Below are 579 nucleotides of genomic sequence, written 5' to 3' on the forward strand. Positions count from 1 at the left end.
TATCCTGTATTCATCTAAGGCTCCCCTCATCCTCTCCTCTACCCACTGGTTGTATTTGTTACTTCCCTTATAGACATCCTTTCTTTTTCCTCTTCTTTTCTCCTCCTCTCCGTTCCTCTCTGTTCCTTCTTGTTTGCCATACTGTAATTATAGTTTCATGTTACTTTACTTTATCACTTCTAGGCTACAGTACATGCCTCTTTCACCTTTCCCTTTCTCGTGTGTGTGTGTGTGTGTGTGTGTGACTGAGCGCTAGCTAGTGAGACCTAGCTCACGATGCGCCCTGGACCAGAGCGAACACACACATACATAATTACAAAGGAAAATGAAGAGGCCTGTAATAATAATAATAATAATACATTTTATTTATACAGCCCTTTTACAGCTCTCAAAGACGCTTTACATTTAAGACCAAAGAAAAGAAGTACATACATGTAAGTGCAAAGACATAAACAGAAGACAAGGACAATATAAAACAACAAGGTGCAAAAGCATAGTGCAAAACAAAGAAAAGGAGGGCACATGAGGAACCAAGAACGAAAAGCTAATGTTAAAGGTTAAAAGCGGATTTGAAAAGGT

Source organism: Epinephelus moara, chromosome 24 (assembly GCF_006386435.1).
Source record: "Epinephelus moara isolate mb chromosome 24, YSFRI_EMoa_1.0, whole genome shotgun sequence".
Classification (NCBI taxonomy): Eukaryota; Metazoa; Chordata; class Actinopteri; order Perciformes; family Serranidae; genus Epinephelus; species Epinephelus moara.